Source organism: Phodopus roborovskii, unplaced genomic scaffold, assembly GCF_943737965.1.
Source record: "Phodopus roborovskii unplaced genomic scaffold, PHOROB, whole genome shotgun sequence".
Taxonomy (NCBI): domain Eukaryota; kingdom Metazoa; phylum Chordata; class Mammalia; order Rodentia; family Cricetidae; genus Phodopus; species Phodopus roborovskii.
This window is the reverse complement of record NW_026126459.1, coordinates 32,009,076-32,024,872: the sequence shown is the minus strand read 5'-3', so window position 1 is coordinate 32,024,872 and position 15,797 is coordinate 32,009,076. Positions and strand designations below refer to the sequence as shown.

The 15,797-nt window shown below is 34.9% G+C and overlaps 1 pseudogene; it reads left to right on the top strand.

Annotated features, from left to right (window-relative positions):
- Positions 1 to 7,692: 7,692 nt before the first annotated feature.
- LOC127225601 (39S ribosomal protein L15, mitochondrial-like) lies at positions 7,693 to 8,546 on the top strand (annotated as a pseudogene).
- The last annotated feature ends 7,251 nt before the right edge of the window (positions 8,547 to 15,797 follow it).

Here is a 15,797-nt window from a genome sequence, read left to right as displayed (position 1 = left end):
TAACTTTTTTCTGAGAAATAAGCACAAACAACATTAACATTTTCATTTTTTAATAAAAAGTAAATACTTATGGTGTTTAAATTTTAATAGAATAAAAGTTGTTTATTTTAAAATATAGGTAAATTATTTAAAAAATATTACTTCCCGTATATCATCATAATCCCAGGTTTAATTTTTCAATGCTATTTTAATGTCTATTATTGTTGCTGTATTTCTATATGTAGTTAGTTATTAGTTACATAGTCTTCTTTTCTCAACTTGTGGCAAGTTGGCTACCTGAGTGTTTAAATAGAATGATGTATTTACAAATTTCAGGAATCCATATTTAAATAGTTACTTAGCAAAATAAACCATATACCAAAAATGGATTGATGAAAGTAGTGAAATTAAAGTAACATTATAGTAAATGTGGATAATTTATTGCATCTATGATAACATTTAATTTGGACTAGAGTTATATAGCATAACAGAGAGGCACTGAATTGCACTTAATACCAAGAAATTTGGGATCAAACTTATCACTGTTTTATTTCTTAACTTATTCTAAATAATTATACATATATTCAAGTACACCAATTAAAAAAGGAATGAAAACAACACAAAATTCAGTTTACTATAATTATTTGTATGCCATGGTCTTGAGTTAAAGAAAATATTTTTCTTCAGAACAGGGTACATTTTTCTTATTTGAATAATATTAAACTTTTATGAGCTTGAAATATCATGATAGTCAATTAATAATTTTAAATTTAAAAGTTAAACTAGTTTATTATGTGATACTCAAAAGCCCTTATGAGTTCTCCATTTTTCTCTGAGATCTCAGATAGTCACAAAGTATATTAGTTTGCAATACCTAGAAAGCAAAACTTTTGTTGTCATAGTCTTTATATAACTTGCTATGGATTATTTTCAAATAATATCACTTCACTTAATGAAACATTGAAGATATAATCTTTTAAAATGTAAATAGTTTCTAGTGCCATAGAATTAGTAAAATCGTTTGCTTAATTACATATATATGCAAGTGATTTTTGAAAATGAATTATTTTGTTTTTAATAAATTCAAAAATGCAAATATCTTCAATTTGTGATACTGTCTTAGATTCAGAACAGTCTATACACATTGCATTAATAACTTCTAATTTTTGGAATAATAAGAAATTAAACATTTAAACATTCAACTCAGGATTTGGGAGACATGTCAAAACTGTTCGGATATAACAATAAATTCTAGTTTCAATTACTTTTGTGCCCTAAAATTGATGAGCAGACTGAAAAAATTTATAAAAATTGCAATAATTGTAATATATATGAAAACACCTTACCAACACATATTTATAAAAAGTTTTGTTATTTAATTCAATATATATAATGTTTAATGAAACTACACTCAAATTTGGATGATAAATGTCATACCTTAATAGTACATGAATAATCATTTTAAAAAATGATCAATTAGAGGGCAGACTGGAAAGCCTGGAAAGAAAAGAGGAAGTAGAAGCAACTAATAACAGTAAAAATATATAAAAATATTTATGCCAAAACTATTATACAGACATCATAATAATTCAAATTGAATCTAATGAGAATTAATTTGACTTGAAAGAAATCTCAGGTCACAATGTGCTAATTGTAAAAGTATGACAAGCTAAGTTAAATACCTACAGTCAATATAAAGTTCCAGTTATCTGGAATGCAATTGAAATCCTAAGGCTAGGGATGCAGAGAGAATGGATCCTTGGGGTTCTGTAGCCATCTACACTAGCCTGCTCAGCAAGAACCAAGGCAATAGCTAGTCTCCAAGCTAATAAGACTAATGAGGTAATGTTGATGGTGCTGAAGAACACCCAATATTGATCTTTGCCCTCCCCAAACACACAAACACACACACACACACACACACACACACACACACACACAAACACACACACACAGAGAGATAGAGAGAGTGAGAGTGAGAGAGAGAGAGAGAGAGAGAGAGAGAGAGAGAGAGAGAGGATATAATTGTAGGATTCTGAAAGGCAATGTTGTATTCTATAGTAGTATTTTGTTTGGTAGCAATGTAATACTAGGTTGTGTCCTGATGACTCTAAATGATTTTCTACTCCACAATTAAGGAATTACTTTTGATTTCCCCAAATCAAAAATGTTTAAAGAGATATGTCTGTGACCTATAAGTAAGAATGATTTAAAATATTTAAAGCACTTTTACAATATGTCGAAAGAGTTTTCACATATTAAATGATAGAAATTAATGAATGTTTTATGCATGTGTGTATGCATTCTCTCAAAACAAAAAAGATTTAGTAAGTATATCATTCCTAAGGATTTTTAAAGCTAATGTCTTCATTACAAATGGTTTTACTATTTTTATTTGTTTGATGTTTGTACACATGTCAGTGTAGGTATTACAGCATGAATAAAGGTCATAGAACAGCTTGTAAGAATCAGTTTTCTCCATACAGTGTGAGTCATTTCACCAGCCCTGCACATATTTTGATGACTTATGAAATTTATATAGTGTGCTAATGGTCCTGTAATACTGGTTACATACTCAGGAAGAATAAGTAATTTTATAATTTAGGTTAACTCAAAGAAAAAAGACATTCACACAATCAGAAAATACATGATACTATTAAAATGAGTAAATATATGAAAAACCACAATAGCTCATGTGATAAGTCTGCAAGAAAACAGCAAAATAAAAATTAATATTAACACAATATAAGGATATGTTATAAATTATAAGACAATTTATTAATCTGAAAAATCATTTCTTAAAACAGTTAGTAGTTCTGCATGTGAATAAATGGTATAATATATTTTCATATAGTGATAACCATGTTTACAACTCTTTAACACATAAAGCATTTTATCCTCTTTTGTGTAAAAAGTGACTATATTCTATAAGTGTTATGTTCATTGGAGTTATAATCTCAGTATTGTTTCCACTTGATGTTCAATAAGTCATCTAAGCTGAAAATAACTTGTGTATTTTAAGGACATTCTTTTTAAATACAAGTTTGTATGTTATATATAACTTGAATCATAATATGTGATGTCATATGTAGTTATAAAATATTCAGTGTTCCTTATCACTAAATCCTATATGACTGCCATCCAATATAACTTTATAGTAAAGTCAAAATTTGGAATATGTTCTTAATGCAAATATAGTTTAAAGATTCTTCCATTAGACTATTGACAGAAGCAGAAATGCATGACTTATTCTAAATAGATTTCCTGTAACTAAAGCATCATCTCCTGGGAACACAAAATGCTACAAGGTAATGCAATCAGTAATACAGTATGTGTTGCAAAAGTGCCATGCAAAGCTGAAGTGCTGCATCTACAGTTCGTCCATCATGCAGTAGGCTTTAGAGCTCCTTCAGTGCTTCAGGGACATTAATCTTTACATTCAATAACTTAAAGTTTTATCCCTTAAACACAACTAAAAGAGAGAAGGTAAGTGGTTTTGCAAGTCTGTATTATAAGTCATGGTAAAGTAAAGCCAGAAGCTTGTGGGCTTTATAGGATTTAAATGGCTAGAGTGGTGTTTCCCCAAAAATGCTTTAAGAAAGGGTATTACTGAATAAAGAAGCTGAGGAGAAGGGTTAAGGAGAATAAATGGGAGAAATTACAAATCAGATTTGATTTCATCTTTAGAAATTATCCATCATTTATCAGTAACATTACATATTGTTTACATTCCATATTGAATAAAAAAATTTTAGGGTTTGGGAAGATGAGAATTAAAGTGTATCTAGAGATGAAGGGTGATCTTTCAAGTGTGGTGGAATTTCATGGCTGTTTTTATGGGTAAAGACACACAGTTTTGTGTTTAGTCTAAGAGAGTATTTAATTAGCTAGTCATAGATATTTATTGATGCATGAATTAATCCAGAATCATGGCTATATTAGCCTATAAACTTAAATTTCTAATTACCTATTTAGCATCACATTATGGTTCCCCATAGTGTTCTTGGAAGTCCAAAAGATAAATGATGTATTTGGGTCACAATATCTGGAATCAGTTTCAACATATGTCTGCTGTCATTCTTCCTTTAGTATCCAATGTTTAAGAACATGCAGTATATGAGAGATTTTGCCTGAGGGACTAATTTGTAGGACTCAATTTCTGTACACCTTACATTTTTTGTGTTAGGAGGGCACAGATATAACATACATAGTAGGTCAAAAAGAAATTTTTGATATTTTGCTATTTTCTATCAGTGCGTAACTTAATGACTGAGAAAATTGGATCAGAAGTCACATTCTTAACGTACATATGTGGTTACATCATTTATCGTGTTTAATTATTGTAGATTGTTAATTACTAGTTTAAAATTATGATGGCAATATATACAAACTTACACATATATAGATATTTCTATAAACATGAAATAATATAATATATATGTTGAGAATGTTTACCGTGTACTCAAATAGGTTATCAATCTTATGAATATTTTAGGTAATTTAATCTTATTTCCCCATACATTTTAGTTGAGATATTTGTTTTCTAAAATTAACACAAAATCTTTTCTAAGTATCTCTAAAATTAAAACTCTTATCACCAATCTATAATTATTTGTTGCTAAAATGCCAAATTACCATGAAAAGAAAAGCCATTTTACCCTTTCTAATTGTCCTGAGTAAACTTTGAAAATGAACTAGGTTGTCTCCAAATTTTTTCAAGTCCAAAGCTCTTTGATTCAAAGACATGTATTGGTTTAGAATTTGATAGAAATTTTAACATTTCAGATAAGTTAATTGTTCTGAAATTAGATGAACATAGACTACATCATTTAATATAGAAGAAATATATTTATTTATTCAATACTGTTAAAGCTTATATACCATAAGAATTAGAGTTTTAATGCCTTAGGGGTTGTGTTTTACTTGGTAGTACCTTAGCAGACAACAAAGTTTGTATTCTTAGGTTAATATATCTCCTGAAATGCTTTTGGGATTCAACTTCTAGACAATGTTAAATCATCATTCAGTAGAAGCATAAAATAACTTCTCTTGGGAAATTACTCTTTTTGGAGAGCTTCCCAGATATAACGGGTAAATAATGTGTGTGATCAAGCATGGAAAATTTGTCTAATTATAAATCATGGGTACTGGAAAAAAGTAAGGAATTATTTGTGTGTGTATGATTATGTTCTTTATATTTGACTCTACATGCATTCTAGGTGATTATTCAGGAGAAAATAGAGAAATAATTGATTAATGATTTGATAACAGTGATTTTATCTACAAAAACTTTCCATTTTAGATAATTAAGACAAGACTTCACATTAGCTCCCTGCAGTAAATGGTTATCTTTATTGTTACCACTACATATATATCTTATGACCCTAGCAGATTAAGTGATGGTGTGCTGGTACATTTGTTTTACCATTTATAAAGATATGTTTCTGCAGAGAAAAAAAATAAAGTTAATCACTAAATGTATGGTTAAGTCATATTGAAAGAAATTAATAATGATAAATATGTTTATATATATACTCAAGAATATCATCTTTTCACTATTTACTTAGCAATTTTCTATTTTCTTGCAAAGATCTTGGAGGAAAAATATACCATTTCACTAAGAGGTATAGAACAAGCAAGCATACATTGTTTCTGTAAGGAGTGATGACTTAAATTGAGGTAAGGATTCAGGTTAAGATTTTGCCCATGTAAACTGATGATCTGAGTTCAATTCCCAGGACCCACCAGATGGACAGAGGTAAGAAAAGAAATAGAGGGAAAGGAGAATGATAGTGAGACCCTGAAAGTGTGTGTGTGTGTGTGTGTTTCCCTTGTTCTCCAGCCACAGAGACATAAGTTTTAGTCCTTCAGATAGATAAGTCAAATTGACTGTTAAAGATTAGTATGTTGATTCACCCCTCCTGCTCAATTCCAGAAGGCTAGTCCTTACAAATGCAGTCTGTCAGGGTTATTTTTGTTGCTTTTTTTTTTTTTCTTTTATACACAGGGTTTCTCTGTGTTGCCCTGGATGTCCTCTAACTGCAACTCATAGAGATCTATCTGTCTCTGCACCCACCCACCAACCAAAGTACAGAGGACTTTTTATTTTCCTTGTGGTGAATTTTAGAAACAACAACATAGTACATTTTATGATTTGTTTGGCAAGACATAATATCTAAATGTGAAAATGTAAACATTTTAAATAATTTTATTTAGATTAAAAACAATCTTATTTTACATATCAATAACAGTTCCCTCTCGCTCTCATCTCCACCTTTCCTCGCCATCTCTTCATTCCACCCCCCCTACCTACTCCTTACAGAGGGTAAAGCTTCCCATGTGAGATCATCAAAGTGTGCCACATCATTTGGGAAAGGAACTGGGGCCTCCCCCATGTATCTAGGCTTAAATAGTATTCCTCCATGGGGAGTGGCCTCCAAAAGTCCATATTTGTTCTACTGCCAGCAGCCTCATAGAATGTCCAAATCCCCGCCCCCCCCACTGACACCCACATCCAGAGAGTCAGTTTCAGTAGAATTAGGTTCCCCAGTGGTGAGAGTGGGGTCTGTAAGTTCCTAGTTGTCCAAATCTGTTGTTTCTGTGAGTTTCCCCAGCATGATCTTGACCCTTTGCTCATCACTCCTCCTTCTCTGCAACTGGATTCCAGTTCAACTCAGAGCTTAGCTAGGAATATATGTTTCTGCTTCCAACAGCAACTAGATGAAAAATCCATGATGTCACTTAAGGTACTCATCAATCTCATTATAGGGAAACTGCATTTAAGGTAACCTCTCCACTATTGCATAGATTCTTAGTTGGGGTCATATCTGTGGGTTCCTCAAAATTTCCCTAGTGTCAGGTTTCTCATTAAGCCCATAATGCCACCCTCAATTAAGTTATATTTTTCCCTGCTCTCCTCCTCTGTTCTTCACCATCTCGAAGTTCCTGACCCCCCCATGTTATCCTTCACCCCTCCCCTTCTCTCCTCCTCTTTCTCCTACCTTGTTCACCCTACCACAATGTTCCCAATTTTCTTAGGAGATCTTGTCCCTTTCCTCTTCTCAGAGGGTCCATGTATGTCTCTCTTAGGATCATCATTATTTCCTAGCTTCTTTGGGGTTGTGGATTATAGGCTGTTTACCTTGTGCTCCATGTCTAATATCCACTTATGAGTGAGCACATAACCATGTTTGTCTTTCTGTGTTTGGGTTGCCTTTCTCAGGATGGTTTCTTTTAGTTCCATTCATTTGCCTGCGAATTTCAAGATGTCATTGTTTTGTTTTGTTTTGTTTTGTTTTGTTTGTTTGGTTTTTTTAACCACTGACTAGTACTTCATTATGTAAATTTACCATGTTTTCTTTATCCATTCTTCAGTTGAGGGGCATCTAGGTTGCTTTCAGGCTCTGGCTGTTACTAATAATGCTGCTATTAACATAGTTGAACAGATGTCCTTTTGGTATAAATGTGCATCCTTTGGGTATATGCATAGGAGTGGAATTGCTGGGTCTTGAGATAGACTCCCAAATTTCTTGAGGTACTGTCATATTGATTTCCAAAGTTACTGTGTAAGCTTGCACTCCCACCAGCAGTGGAGGAGTGTTCACCTTTCTCTACACCATCTCCAACATAAACTCTCATTAGTGTTTTATATTTTAGCTATTTTGACAGGTGTAAGATGGTATCTCAGGGGGTGCCCTTGCGAAACCGTGGGTCATGGCAGGCATGTTGATCGGTGGTGGGGCCATCCTGGACCTGCTCTACTCACTGCTGCCAGTGAGCCTGGCCAACGTGAAGCCCAACGCTGACTTAGAAAAGGGAAAAACGTCCAAGAGATCGAAGAAGAGGTAGGGAATGTGGCAGAGGCCATAAAAGAGAAAGACAGAGAGGAACTCCACCCAGGCTGGGCTTTAAGGAAGGGCAGACTCCGTTTTACATCCGAATCCCAAAATACAGATTCAATGAAGGACATAGTTTCAGGGATCAGTATCAGCCTTTGAATCTCAGGATACTGAAATATCTCATTGATTTAGGGCAAATTGATCCAATGCAACCTATTGACTTAACTCAGCTTGTCACTTAAAAGCGATTATGGGGTCCAGCTGATTGAAGAGGGTGCTGACACTTTTCAAGCAAAAGTGAATACTGAGGTGCAGTTGGTTTAAGAATTAGCCATTGCTGCGATTGAAAGAAAAGGCTGTGTTGTTACTATAGCCTTCTATGACCCAAGAAGTCTGGAAATCCTGTGCAAGCCTGTTTCTTTCTTTGTTCAGGGACAGCCCATTCCAAAGTGAATGCTCCCACCTGAAACACTGCCATATTACACAGATGCAGAAAACCAGGGCTACCTGGCTGACCGTGCCAAATTTCCTGAAGCAAGCCTTGAGCTCGCCATGAAGTATGGCTGTGGTCTTCCCAACATCATGAAAGATGAACTTTTTAGAATGCTTAACACTCTGATGGATCAAGGCAGATTTTCTTTGGTCCCTCCTGGTTGGGTGGTAAATACAGCAGATAAGAAAATTCTAAAGCCTAAAGATGAGAATCTCCTCAAGTATTACATCTCCTGAACTCCCTTCAGTAAAGAAGACATGTTAAGAGCTTCTTGGGGATTTCAAGTCCTCGGATTGATCCCTGAGTAAAATCCCAGGCAGCAGACACTGCACAAAACCGAACCTTTCTGGGTATATGCCTCGAAAAGTTAAATGGTGATGGTCATCAAGCAGGTGACTTAAAAAAAAATACTTAAAAGCACCTTCCCCCTTTTTGTTTTTTGTTTGTTTGTGAGGCGGGGTTTTTCTGTGTACTCTTGGCTGTTCTGGAACTCACTCTGTAGACTAGGCTGGCCTTGAACTCACAGAGATGCCCCTGCCTCTGCCTCCCAAGTGCTGGGACTAAAGGTTTGTGCCACCACTGCTCAACTTAATTTTAACTACTTTAAAACTTCTTTTTGTTTTGTTTGTTTGTTTGTTATGTTTTTTGTTTGTTTATTTTCTTTTGCTTTTCTAGACAGAGTTTCTCTGTGTAGCTTTGGAGCCTGTCCTGACACTCACTCTGTAGACTAGGCTGGCCTCCAACTCACAGAGACTCACTAGCCTCTGTCTCCTGAGTGCTGGGATTAAAGGCATGCACCACCATCGCCCAGCTAACACATATTTTACTGTCCATCTTTTCATCGTCTTTTCTTTCCTGTTTTGTCAGAATGAAGGGCAATTGTAGGGGATTGATTAGTAGCCCTGGGAGCAGATGCTAAGGAGCTATGGCTTCTCTTACTCAGTAGCCCCAGGATAGCTCTGCTATCCATTGTTAGGATAGTGAGTCCCAATTAGGATGGGGATGTTCAGAATGTAACTGACAGCTGTTGAGATGTTACAAAGGAGCATAGCAGCAGTGGAGCTAGAGAAAGAAAGAGGATAAATTAATTTTCCCAGCATTCCTGAGTAAAGGTAGTGATCAAGCCATTAGCATTTTTCTTGAAGATAATGGTCTAATTGATAAAAATTTATTCATCTCAGACTTGAAGACATTTCAGTTTAAGAAAACTGGTTATATAAGCCATATAAACAAATGGAAATAGGTGTTTATATTTTGTTTTAGTTTGTGGTTTTAAAGCTGGCCTTGAATTCTGAGCTCTAACTTTCCTGGAGGGTGGGACTACTATGCCCAGTTTAAACTCAGTTACTGTAAAATGTTCAGCAGTTAGTTAGCTTGTAAAAGCTTAATTTACTTTAAGTGGTTAGTGTTTTTGTTTTATGAAAGATGGTCCCATGCATCCCCTGCTATCCTTGAATTCTTGACCCTTTACTTCACCTGAGTTGAGATTACAGGCATGAACCACCACTCCTAGCTGAACAATTAAACTTTGATCTTGAAAAATTCATTAGAATTCTCCAATAGTTAAGATGATTCCTACTTGGTTGTCTAGAAATAAAAACCCAAGAATCATAAATCAAATAAAAAGAAAAAGAGAAAGATTTTATTTCAGAGTTGTTTAGATTTCCATTTCCCTGATGGCTAAGGATTTTGAGTATTTTCTTAAGTGCTCTTTACATCTGTACCCTATTTTTAATTATATTATTTGGTGTTTTGGTGACTAGCTTCTTGACTTCTTTATAAATTTAAGAGATCATCACTCTGTCAGATATGGAGTTGATGAATATCTTTTCCCATTTTTTAGGCTGCCATTATGTCTCGTACTGTGTCATTTGCCTTCCAGAAACTTTGTAGTTTAAGGAAGTCCCATTTATTAATTGTCTGTCTTTTTGTCTGGGATACTGGTATTATTTTCAGGATGTGGTCTCCTATAGCTTGGCATTGGTGCAAAAACAGACAGGTAGACCAATGGAATTGAAATGAAGAACTTGATATTAATCTGCATACCTATGAACACCTAATTTTGGACAAATAAGCTAAAATTATACAGTGGAAAAAAGAAAGCATCTTCAACAAATGTTTCTGGTATAACTGGATGCTGACATGTAGAAGATTGCATATAGATCCATATCTATCACCATGTACAAAACTTAAGTTCAAATGGATCAAAGACCTCAACATTAATCCAGCCACATTTACCTCTTAGAATAGAAAGTGGGAAGTGCTCTTGAAAGCACTGGCATAGGTCACCACTTCCTGAACATGTAATGTAAATATTACTTTTTGTAGCTATAGTTATAGATTGTCTACATGATGTTGAGATATCTGGTCTCTTACACATAAATTATCTAATTGTAATGGAATTGATTTTATATTTTTAGTCAAAAGGATTAAAAATAACCATGTTCTAGAAATAGTAAGAAAAACATGTATTTTTGAAGAAAAATTGAAACATTCTAATAGTTTCCAAGTTTGAGGGTTTAACTCTACTTTTCATAGAAAATATGAAGTGGATGTTTTAAACTTCATAACAATTTCTGATAAAGCTAATTTGATCACTGCAGCTGACAAATATGTTCCATGTTTGTATATTTTCATACATCACATTAACTCACCCCAATTTTGATAAGTATTTATAAAATCTTAGAGGATTAAATACATATTTTAATTAAATTGCCAAGTCATCCTCTTAACTTCTCAGATATAGCCTCATCTTTTTATTCTCCACCTTCATATCTCTATCTTTTTTATATTAATTTATTTTTATCATTATTTTACATATCTAACCCAGTTCCCTCTCCCTCCTTCTGTCCCTCTCTCCCACACTCACATGTACCCTGACCACCCTCCAGGTGATGCCCTCAAGAAGGGGTCATCTAAATCTGTCAAGACATTTGGAGTAGAGACTAGGACTTCTCTCTTATCTCTAGGTTAAGGGAGTATCCCTCCACGGGGGATGTGTCCGTAAGGTCCTTTTGTGCACCAGGAATACATACTGGTTCCACTGTATAAGTTCCCTTAGACTTCTCAGAACTTTCATCTGAGACCCATGTTCAGGGGGTCTGAGTCAGTCCCATGCTGGATTCCCAGCTATCAGTCTTGGGACCATTAGTTTCTCCTTGTTCAGGTCAGCTGTCTCTGGGTTTCTGCAGCCTGGTCTTGTCCCCTCATCTGCATCTGGATTCCAATTCGGCTCAGTGTTTACTTGTAGGTGTTTGCTTCTGTTTCCATCAGCTACTAGATGAAGGCTCCATGATGATGAAAAGTTAGACATCAATCTCATTACCAGGGAAGCAAATTTATAGTAGCCTTTCCACTGTTGCTCAATTTGATAGTTGGGGTCAGACTTTTAGGTCTCTACGCATTTCTTTAGGTTGAGGTTCAGTTTTCTCTTCAAACATATAAACATATAATGGTTTCCTCTTTTATTCTCTCTCTCTCTGTCTCTCTCTCTCTTCTCTTGTATTCCTTCCCTGACTCAATCTTCCTAGTCCCATGTATGTTTGCCTCCTCCCCTTCTCTTTCTCCTAGTTCCCTTGCCACTCTCTGACCCTCCAATTCACCATGTGCTCTGGAGAACTTGTACCTTCCCCTTTCTGTGAGGGACCTTATATGAATTTCTCCTTGTATTGTAAGTTCCTCTGACAGTGTGAAATATAAGCTGGTGATCCTTTGCTCCATGTCTAAAATTCATATATGAGTGAGTATGTACCATGTTCCTCTTTTTGTGACTGGGTTACCTCATTTCAGGATGGTTTCTTCAAGTTCCATTCACTAGCCTGCGGATTTCAAGAATCTATTGTTTTTTTTGTTTGTTTGTTTATTTGTTTTGTTTTGTTTTTTTCCCTGCAGAGTAGTATTCCATTGTGTAGATGTGCCACATCTTTATCCATTCTTCAGTTGAAGGGCATCTAGATTGCTTCCAGGTTCTTGCTAATACAAATAATGCTGTTATGGAAACAGTTGAGCACATGCCCTTGCTGTGTATGGATGTGGATCATTTATGTATATGCCTAAGAGGGGGATTTCTGGGTCCTGTGGTACACTGATTCCCATTTTCCTGAGGAAACTCCATACTGATCTCTAAAATGGCTGTACAAGTTTGCATAACCCACCAGCAGTGGAGACATGTTCCCCTTTCTCCACATCCTCTCTAGCACAAATTGTCATTGGTGTTTCTAATTTTAGCCATTCTGGCAGGAGTAAAATTGTATCTAAAAGTTGTTTTGATGTGCATTTCCTTGATATCTAAGAATATTGAGCACTTTCTTAAGTGTCCTTCAGCCTTTTTTGATTTCCTCTATTGAGAGTTCTCTATTCTGTTCTGTACGCCACTTTTTAATAGTGTTATTTGGTGTTTTGTTGACTAGATTCTTGAGTTCTTTGTACATTTTGTAGATCAGCCCTCTGTCACATGTAGGATTGGTGAAAATGTTTTTTCCAGTCTGTGGGTGGTTGTTTAGTCTTGTCAACTGTGTCCTTTGCCTTAGAGAAGCTTCTAAGTTTGAGGAGGTCCCATTTATTAATTTTCGATCTCAGTGTCTGTGCTACTGGAGTTATGTTCAGGAAGCAGTCTCCCATACTAATTTGTTCAAGGGTACCTCCCACTTTCTCTTCTAAGAGGGTCACTGTGGCAAGATTTATGTTCAAGTCTTTGATCTATTTGGCCTTGAATTTTGGACCTGGCAATAGGCATGGGTCTTTCTGCAGTCTTCTACACACCATCATCCAGTTGTGCCAGCACCATTTGTTGAAAGTGTTTTCCTCCTTCCGTTGTATACTTTTAGGTGTTTTGTCAAAAATCAGGTGTTCGTAAGTGTGTGTTTAAATCAGGATTTTAATTCTATTTTGTTCATCTACTTGTCTATTTTTGTGCCAATACCAATATGTTTTCAGGACTATAGCTCTGTCTGTAGTAGAGCTTAAAGTCAGGGGTGGTGATGCCTCCTGAAGTTCTTTATTGTATAGGGTGGTTTTGACTATCCTGGGTCCTTTGTTTTTCCATATAAGGTTGATTATATCCTTTCAAGGTCAGTGAGGAATTGTGGTGGGATTTTAATGGAGATTGCATTGAATCTATAGATTATTTTTGGCAAGATTGCCATTTTTACGATGTTTATCCTACCTATCCAGGAACATGGGAGATCTTCCCAATTACTGGTATCTATAATATCTTTCTTTAAAGACACAAAGTTGTTATTATATAAGTCTTTCACTTGTTTGATATGCATTACCCCAAGATACTTTATGTTGTTTGTGGCTATTGTAAAGGGTGATGTTTCTCTGAATACTTTCTCAGCCCCTTTGTCCTCTGAATAAAGTAGGGCTACTGATTTTTTTTTTTTTTAGTTCATCTTGGATTCTGCTAGTTTACTGAAGGTGTTTATCAGCTGTAGGAGTTCCATGGTAGAGATTTTGGGTTGCTTATGTAAACTATCATATCTTCTGCACATAGAGAAAGTTTCCTTTCCAATTTGGATCCCCTTGATCTCCTTTTTTTTTTTTTTTTTTTTTTTTTTTTTTTGTCTTATTGCTTTAGCTAGAACTTCAAGTGCAATATTGAAGAGATAGGAGAGAGAGGGAAGCCTTGTCTTGTTCCTGATTTTAGAGGAATTGGCTTAAGTTTCTCTCCATTCAGTTTGATGTTGGCAGTTGGTTTGCTGTATATTGCTCTTATTATGTTTAGGTATGTTCCTGTTATTCCTGACCTCTCCAAGACCTTTATCATGAAAAGGTGTTGAATTTTGTCGAAGGCTTTTTCAGCATCTAGGGAGATGAGCATGTGTTTTTGTTTTTGTTTTTCTTTTAAGTTTGTTTATATGGTGGATCACATTGATAGATTTTCATATGTTAAACCATCCATGCAACCCAGGGATGAAGCCTGCTTTGTCATGGTGGATGTGTTCTTGGATTCTGTTTGCCAGTGTTTTATTGAGTATTTTTGCATTAATTTTCATGAGGGATATTTGCCTGTAGTTTTCTTTCTTAGTTGTGTCTTTGTGTGGCTTTGGTACCAAGGTGATTGTAGCTTCATAAAAAGAGTTTGGTAATCAACCTTCTGTTCCTATTGTATAAAACAATTCGAGGAGTATTGGTATTAACTCTTCCTTGAATTTCTGGTACAATTCTGCTTGGAAGCAAACTGGCCCTGGGATTTTTTGGTTGGAAGGCATTTGATGACTGCTTCTATTTCATTAGGAGTTATAGATCTAATTATGTTGTTTGTCTGTTCTTGATTTAATTTTGCTAAGTGATAGTTATATAGAAATTTGTTCATCTCCTTTGAATTTTCAAATATTGTGGAGTACAGGTTTTCTAGTATGACCTGAAAATTGTCTGCATGACTTCTGTGTCCATTGTTATGTACCCCTATTCATTTCTGATTTTGTTCATTAGCATGTTCTCTCTCTAATTTTTGGTTAGTTTGGAAAAAGGTTTGCCTATTTTGTTGATTTTTTTAAAACCTTAACTCTTTGTTGCTTTTATTTTTTATATTGTTTTCCTGGTTCTACTTTATTAATTTCAACCCTCAAATTGTTTATTTCCTGGTGTCTACTCCTCCGGGGTGAGTATGCTTCATTTTGTTCTAAGGCTTTCTGTTTGCTGTTAATTCTCTAATGTGAGTATCTTCACTGTTCTTCATGTGGGCACTTAGTGCAATGAACTTCCCTCGTAGCACTGATTCCAAGGTGTCCCATAAGTTCTGGTATTTTTGTCATCATTCTTGTTGAATTATAGTAAGTCCTTAATTTCTTTATTTCTTATTTGACCCAGGTATGCTGCAATTGTGCATTGTTCAGTTTCCATGAGTTTTCTAGGGTTTCTTTGATTTGTGTTATTGTTTAATTCCAACTGTAAAGAATGGTGGTTTCATAAGATACAGAGAACTATTCCTTTTTTTTTTTTTTTTTTTTTTTTTTTGTATCTGCTGATGTTTTTTATGTCGCCCAGTGTGTGGTTGATTTTAGAGAAGGTTACATGTGGAGCACAGAAGAACGTATATTCTCTTGTGATTGGATGAAATATTATATAGATGTCTGATAAACCCTAATGAGACATAACGTCTGTTAGTTCTTTTGTTTCTTTGTTAAGTTTCTGAGTGGTGGTCCTGTCTATCATTGAGAGTGGAGTGTTGAAGTCTCCCACTATAAGTGTGTGAGGTTTTATGTGAGCTTTGAGTTTTAGTAGCTTTTCTTTTATGAATTTCAGTGTCTTTGTATTTGGGGCATAGATGTTCAGATTTGAGACTTTGTGCTGATGGATTTCTCCTATGATGAATAGGAAATAACGTCTTCATCTCCTTTGATTAATTTTGGTTTGAAGTCTAACTTGTTAGATATTAGGATATCTACACCTGCTTGCTTCTTGGGTCCATTTGATTGGAAAATCTTTTTTGATTTTTTTGATTTGATTGGAAAAGCCCTTTATCCTGAGGTGATGTCTGTCTT